The following is a 7,324-nucleotide window of genomic DNA, read 5'->3' as shown; positions in this document are numbered from 1 at the left end:
ATGTTTAATAAATCCCATGAATATCTTTAAAAAAAAAAAAAAAAACCTCAAATGTGCGGCTATTTTCAGCAGCTAGCTTTAAACATGATGCTGACATTTGACCCCCCAGTATCTTGTAATGAATTTTAAGCGGTGAGGTAACTTTGACAGGCTTTCTTTTCCTACTAATCAGTTACACAGAGACGAGTGTTTATTTTATGTATGTATGTGCGTGCGCGTGCGTGCGTGCGTGCGTGTGCGTGTGTGTGCATGCCTGCTTGAGTTCCACGTGCAGCAGTGGGACAGAAACACAGGAGGGTTGTGGGTCGGCTCCCCGGCGACAGAGACTGAGGGCGGGGTACCTGATCGTCACTGAGATAGTTGGGCAGGCCTCCGACAAAGAGCTTGTGTGGCGAGTCTGGAACCACGGTGGAGACGACCCCTGCAGACAGAGCGGCACGGCGCCCAAAGCCGGCCGATCACAGCAAACCGTCAACATGCCGGATAATGACCACGAGCAAACGGCGCGAGTGAAATAAGCCAACTTCAAATCAGTATGACGTCGTTATCTCCTATATAATATCAGATAAATGTAACTCCAGCAAAAAAATACCTAAATACTGGGGCAGTTTGACGACTGTTTTTTGTCTCTCCCATCTTGCTCTCCATGGGAGATGCTGACACATGCAGCACCAGTCAAAAGTATGGACACACCTGCTCTTAATGCATTTGTCTCTATTTTAGCTGTTATTCACCTTATAGTAAAAGGCCTTTGGGCATGGAAGTTATGCATATGAAGTACTGCAAAGACAAAATTTTTGTCTCTTCAAAATAGGAGCCATTGGCTTCGATGACAGCATTGCGGACTCAACCAGCTAACATATGTACCCACCTGGACCGTTTCTCCAACAGTCCTCGAGTTTCCACAAGTTCTGCGCGCAAGCTGGCTACCTTACTCTTACTCTCATCCAACTGATCCCAAACCAGCTCTATAGAGTTTAGGTTGGGGGGCTGTGGGGACCATCTCTTTCCTAGTTCACAAGGTAATAAGCTACTTGCATAACCTTCAAGGTGGGCTTTGGGTCATTATCTTGCTGAAAAACAAGTCATTTTCAGTAGGTGTGTCCAGAATTTTTAACTAGAATAGGAGCCAGCAACCCTAGAACAATTTGGGGGTTAGGGTCCTTGCTCAAGGGCCCAGTGGTGAAATCACTCTGCCAACCCTGCCAACCAGCAACCTTCTTTTCATGGGCAAACATCACAGAGCCACACAACACCCCTATGTTAACAGTAAGAAGTGAGTGACTGAGCTGTGTGTGTGTGTGTGTGGCTCAGCTGGTTAGGATGCCAGCGTTATCATCAGAAGATCACTGGTTCACATCACTGGTGATCACACCACTGGGCCGGCGAGTTTGCTCTAGGGACAGGCTGACCCTGATTTCTCAAAAAAAAAAAAAAAAAAAAAAAACATTCTTCACTTTGGATAAAACTGTCTGCTAAATATTTACAACATTAAGTAAATAAAAGTGAAAGTCTCCCTCTTTATATGACAAGACATCCGCAGCTTGCGAAGGACAGTCAGTCCGTAACGAGTACAAAAAACTGGCCTTGCCGATCGGCTCTTCAAAGGTAAATAAAGATTAAGGTTATGACGGCGACAAGCAAAACGGACCTGGTACGTGGAAGGCGGGCTGCTCTGAGATGCCAGGCAGGGGGCGATAGTCGTGGGGCCGCCTGATTTTTAACGACTGACCCTGGAAAATGATGCCGTCGAAGGCCATTGCCTGCGTGGTCTCATCCACGGACCGAAACTAGGGCAGAACGAAGAACGTCGTTAATCAGGGAAGGCTGCGGTCTCCGCCTGGACACAGCAGCCATTAGGCAGGAAAGACTCTTACTTCAAGGAAGGCAAAGTTCTTGTCCTGGTTTATCTGAACAGCGAGGACGGGATTGGTGGGACCTTGACATAAGCCAGCCAATCGCATCTGGGTATTGAAGAAATCCGCCATGGCCTCCTAAAAAGACAGGCAGACACACTGAATGAAGACAGGCAGACGTCTGAAGACATCAAAACAGGCAAACGAGAAAAAAAATGACTGACAAGTCTAGTACATTTATCTATTTATTTTGCGGACACTTTCATCCAAAGCAACATACATTTCATTGAAGAAGCAGGACCAGACAGTTCCTAGAGCAAATAGTGCTTAAGGGCTGCGCTCGGGGGCCCAATGGTGAAATCACTCTGCTGCCCAAGGGATTTGAACCAACAACCTTCTTGTGACCGGCTCAGTGTCCTAACTCACTGAGCTACACATGACACCAGTATGCATGACAGAAGGCAACGCGGGACTTTGCCTGGACTCACCTCCGTCAGGCCGAAGGGGATGTTGCCGACATAAAGCCGCCTGGCCTGCCGGGTCATCTGGCTGCCGACCATCGGCACCTGGGTGGGCGTCACTGCCACGCCGCTGGTGGTGGATGTTGCCAGTAAAGCTATCGTGGGGATCTGCCCTGCAGCTGTGGGGAGGAGAAAGGGCTTCAAGACCCCAACCAGGGACGGCCAGAACATCCGGATCGTCGCCTTCATTTGCTTCTAACCCCTAGGTTTAAGCTCTCTTCACACTGTCTGAAATCATCCCAAGTGTTATTCCCTCTTTGACCAGCAGGGGGGAGGAGGGCACTCCAGAATAAATGCTTTCATTGCAACCAATATACCATAACCTTGCAATACTGAACTAGCAGACATGGAAGCGTCGCATCCAAACCTTGCATTGCCTTGTACTGCATGGGGGTGATGTGCTCGAATCCCGGAGGGGGAACATCCCAGTACTTGTATGTCCTTTTCTTACGGCTTCTCCGAGGAGAGTAGCTGCCCAAACACAAAACAGAAGGTTGTTTTCCCCAAACAATACAGTGTAAACACTCAGAATCTGGCAAAAACAAACAGATGGCAGAATGTTTACATTTAACTTTGGATCGCAGGCAGTTTAAGGTCATGAGGGTGTGACCATGCGCCACTTTTTAGGCTGGCTTTGAGGTCCCATCGCTATGGCGGGGGCTACTTATAAACGCCAGTTAAAATTTAATATGGGTACAGTCCCCCTTCCCACCACGAAGAAACCAATTGGTTGATTGTGAAAGAAACTTGTTAAGAGGCCTCAAACCATGCTAGATATCAGCTTCAGTGCCTGTAACCGGGACCGTGAGGGGGGGTACCTGTGCTTCTTGTGCTCGCGTGAGCTGCTCCGTCGGTCACGACCCTTGCGGTCGCGGCTGCTGCTGCGCTTCTCGTGACTCCGCCCCCTGGAGTCCTTGCTCCAGCGGCGGTGCTTCTCGCCACGGCTCAGAGACCGGCTGCGGCTACGCTTCTTGTGTCGCTCCTTCTCCCGCTCTGGGGGACGACACCGTGGTACCAGTGAGACGGTGGGCGGAGCGACATGACTGCCCCCCTACCATCCATTTCGATAAATCCAAGATGTGTAACTCAGAGGGATTATGAATGTGTGTCCGGATGGTTGTGGGTTTGAAGCCCATGAGTCACAGAGTAATCATATTACCAACTTCCCTGGGGTGCTGGATGCTGACTGACCCAGCGCTATGCCTTAAAAGTCACTTACGGAGACCAAGATGTGGTACGGGGTCTAACTCCCCAGTTTCCTCACCAGAATGAAGCACCTCCATTCAATTCACATATTCAATCACACCCTCCTGAAACAAACACACCCATCTCTCAATGGCTAATAATTTCAAGGGCACAAGGACATCCCCTTGAATGTCAGTCTGTTGTGAAACAATAAAAACATAACCAGACTAATTAATGATATAGGAGCACAGTGGTGAGTACAGTTGCCTCACGCCTCCGAGTCTGGAGGCCTGAATTTTGCCTCTGCTCTCTGTATGGGGAATTTGCCTGGAATAGGCTCCAGGGGAGCCTGACTAAGATAACTGGTTGGACGATGGATGGGTAATTAATATCGTTTCAATCTGACAGACAGCACTTTATTAAACTAGCAATAAAATATCACCTTTCTATCCCAGCAGGTCCTTCATATAGAAGCTTAAATAAATCCCTGAAGGTGCAGTTTTCAGTGAAGCATTTAAACGCAGGTGCTGCTCGAGGAATCAGCTTCATGCATCAGTTATAACAGCGTTACGGTAATGCACCGCTGCAAAAGTACAGACACGGAGCGGCCAATGCATCTTACGTAAATCGGTAATAACCAATTACCGCAATCGCAGGCATAGTCAGAGCGCAGATATGAATGACTGGAACTGCTAGTTTATCAAACACGGCGGCACTTAGTGCTCGTCTAGCCGAATCAGGTCGTTTCGAATGACATTTTAGTGATTTAGTGATAAGGAGCTGATATGACAAGATTGCCATTTGATAGGTACATAAATCAATCCTACTTTCGACTCCGTTGTAACGCATGTTGTATATTTCAGTTGCGTTAGTATGGCTTAAGTTTATTCAGTTTACTGGATTCTCTGCACTTTAATGAAGTTATATGTGTATTGTTATATAACTGTACATCATTGTTAGTTACTGCTATCCGCTGTAAAGGTAGATACAGGTGCAAGACTTTGCAATAACGACCTAAAAGCAGTTGTTATGATTCCAGGGAACGCGGCTGATTTTTAGAGTCTATACATCATGAAGAAACGGCGATCGTGTGAGAAAGACTTATTCTGTACGGATGACAGGGCCAGCATTTCGGACCCAAGGGAAAGGCTATTGTGCATCGGAAAGAGACAAAATCATATCATTATATAGAAAACTCGTCGTAGTATTTAAAAACCAAGTAACTAACACTGTTATTAAGTGCGGACTTTAAATCAAGTGGTCGCGGTCGTTTTTATTTGCATAAAACTTTAAACGTGATCTTGAAAATATAACGCTTGCAACAAACATCCATGCATAGTGTGTTACTGCGAATGAAAATACGCGGGTCACAATTTATGATCCAAGTGTATAATGGTAAATAATTAAATAAATAAAACCGCAGGCTTTCACATCGAGTGCACCCCAATAACGTTTCATTGAAATGTCCATGTTATGTACGCCGGGCACTGATGGATGCAGGCCTAGCGATCTCTATAACAATGCCAAGCAAAGAATGTCACTGATTTACCAAAGCGGTCAGTTTTCGGGGATCCTGCGGCAGCTGGGAGAAGAAGAATCGGGCAGGTTTCAGAATCGGCGAGCGCTCGGATAAAAGGCACCGATTTCCCAGCCGCGCTTTTCTTTTCGGAACCAGCAGAAGTGCCCTCCGCACCATCCTCGGCGCTAGGACACGCCGGCCACTTTATTACCCTAAAACAGGGAGCATACACCGATCTTCAAAGCCAAACTTACCTTGCCGATTTTCGCTTAACTGCTTCTCAAACTCATCGAAATCGGACATTTTTCAGTCCGTACTAAAGACGTATTGCAAAATAAGCAGAGGTCCAACAGTAGGCCTTTGAATGGGCTACAGGCTGCATTGGGTTCTGCTGCTTTTTCTTCCGAGTCGCCTGCCCCTCCTCCCCCGAAGTCATCGGCTCTTCCTCGGTTGTATCACACACAGGTTCGGAAACATTCGATGCGCATTACCGTCCCCTCCTGCACTGGAGGGTTAAGGACAACGTGATTATATCGAACCAAAATTGAAATGTGCAAGTTGACTTTCCTAGTTATACGTCTTCATTTTTATTCTGGGTTTAACAACCATGAGTTTATGACGTATTTTACATGATTAGTTGGCGACTGGACCTTATTGTTTATATCTCTTATTAAGGATCCATCCATCCATACATCAATTATCAAAACCACACACTTACAATCCGAGTCTAGTTTCATATGCTGCGCTGCTGAGCGACCCGCAGAATATTATGCATGAGTACAAGTCACAAGCCCCGTTTCCACTAACACGGGGCCGGTTCTAGCTTGGTGCCTTTTGAGACCGAGGCAAAAAGATGCAGACTCTCCCCGTCGGGGAATCGAACCCCGGTCTCCCGCGTGACAGGCGGGGATACTCACCACTATACTAACGAGGAGATGTACGCGCACTACTTTTACATCTTCAAGATAAACAGCGGATGACTACTAACATTTGCGAGTAATCAATGACTGAGCTTCATGTCATGACCATGGTGCTCAAGAGAAGAAAAAATACATAATGTACGTCCACTGATACCAGAACAACCATATAGCTTTATACTAAGACGATGATTAAACGGAAAATTCCTTTACAAAACACTGCCACAAAATCATAGTTTCGCAATATTACATCGTGCAACGGGACACAGTGTAAGTACGTGAAGTCGGTAATTAAATCAAGAAAAAAAAGTGAGAGGAAAAGAATACTTTTCTATTATCATATTTTTCTAACTGGCCAAACTGAGTCATATTTTGATTATACACACTAACAGAAAAACAGTGCAAATCTCCGGTAGTCCGTTTCACTTGCGCTCCGCTATGGGGCAGTAACAAGCAGAGCTTAAGTGTGGAAGGAAAAAAAAAACACAGGACAGCATCAATCCCAACTTCACAAACGCCGGAGATCGAGATGCTGTAAGCATGACAATTAACATCTTTATCCAAGGGAACAGCTGCAAGACACAGATGCCGCGCCTAACAAAGGTAGGATCGATTCCGAAGTTCAGGCATTTACAGACGCGGACTCTTCTGGAGTTGATTTTTTTCGGGAGATACGCATCAACTTCAAAAGTATGAACCGCATTATATCTATATCTGTTATGACGTTGTAGCTATTGATACTGATGCATCACAAAAATAATTTAAATGTTTTTTCATTCTGACATATGTTCGTTCGGACGAGGATTTTATTATATGAGATAAGTTTTAAATGAAAACTTTTTTTAATCTATATGATTAATTCTCGAATCTAAGCCAGACTTCACATAAATCATTCATTCATAAATATAATGGAACATACAACATCCAGGTATCCATGAAATTTATGATCAGGCTATACGTTTGTGATAACAACAAAACAACACAACATGTATATTTACAATATATGGGCCTATTGTTTAATATTGCCTCCAAATTATAGCCAGACAATAACGCAATAGGCCGACATCAAACTATTTTCATGTAAAACAAAAGTGCTGGCAGTTTGCTTGTGCTTACAGACCCCGCCTTGAGCCCATCCAGAAAGATCCCAAAAATAACCGACAAGCAAAGGTTGTAACAATCTGAGCATGTTTAGTTTAATGTAATCAGGAGCCGAATTAATAACGCGAATAAATGATCAAACCGAAAGTCTGTAGTCGGGAATATCCGATAACGTCTTTGACGTGCAGTTAAGATAGTCAGAGGAAAAACCTTGTAGTTTACTTA

General features: G+C 45.3%; 1 non-coding gene across 1 annotated transcript; it reads right to left on the bottom strand.

The window, feature by feature from the left end:
- Nucleotides 1–5,943: 5,943 nt before the first annotated feature.
- Nucleotides 5,944–6,015, bottom strand: trnad-guc (transfer RNA aspartic acid (anticodon GUC)). The gene has a single exon. It is a non-coding gene; the product is annotated as a tRNA-Asp (tRNA).
- Between the last annotated feature and the right edge of the window lie 1,309 nt (nucleotides 6,016–7,324).

Source organism: Brienomyrus brachyistius, unplaced genomic scaffold (genome assembly GCF_023856365.1).
Source record: "Brienomyrus brachyistius isolate T26 unplaced genomic scaffold, BBRACH_0.4 scaffold400, whole genome shotgun sequence".
Lineage (NCBI taxonomy): Eukaryota > Metazoa > Chordata > Actinopteri > Osteoglossiformes > Mormyridae > Brienomyrus > Brienomyrus brachyistius.
The sequence above is the reverse complement of the archived record's forward strand: the minus strand, read 5'-3'. Positions and strand labels throughout refer to the sequence as shown.